The sequence below is a fragment of the Dipodomys ordii genome, unplaced genomic scaffold (genome assembly GCF_000151885.1).
Source record: "Dipodomys ordii isolate 6190 unplaced genomic scaffold, Dord_2.0 Scaffold58, whole genome shotgun sequence".
Taxonomy (NCBI): Eukaryota; Metazoa; Chordata; class Mammalia; order Rodentia; family Heteromyidae; genus Dipodomys; species Dipodomys ordii.
The window spans coordinates 7,812,246-7,812,629 of NW_012267274.1; the positions used below are offsets into that span (position 1 = coordinate 7,812,246).

Genomic DNA, 384 nt, shown 5'->3' on the forward strand with positions numbered 1-384 from the left:
CGGGCGCCAGCCCCGGAGCCGAGCCGCAGCTCTCCCCCGCGGGCTCCGAGCGCTCGCAACTTGGGAGCGAAGTTTGGGAGAGGAACCGCCGAGCCCCAGTCCTTTATTCCTCTCCCTCCCCGACCCCGAGGGTGGCCTGCGGGGGAGCCATGGCCGCGCCCCTCCGTCGGCGGGGGAGCGCCTGAAGCCTCGGAGCCCCGGCGCCCGCCGGAGCCCACGGATCGCTGTCTGCGTGGAGTTTCCCCCCCTCGCCGGGGCTGCTCGCCGGCTCCATCCCGACCCGCGCCGGGCGCCGGGACTGCGCGGATCTCCGCGGCTCGTTGCCATTCAAGGTAATCGCCGCGCCGGACGTCCCCGGGAGCTTCGCCCGCGGGAGGGTGGGCG

General features: G+C 75.8%; 1 protein-coding gene across 3 annotated transcripts in view; it reads left to right on the top strand.

Moving 5' to 3' along the window:
- The first annotated feature begins 268 nt into the window (after window positions 1–268).
- Window positions 269–384, top strand: part of Fgfr2 (fibroblast growth factor receptor 2) — a 107,767-nt gene continuing 107,651 nt past the window's right edge. For all 3 annotated transcript variants that reach the window (XM_013021965.1, XM_013021966.1, XM_013021967.1), the window contains exon 1: window positions 269–332. The gene's annotated coding sequence lies outside the window, so the exon portion shown is untranslated. The remainder of the gene's footprint in view (window positions 333–384) is intronic.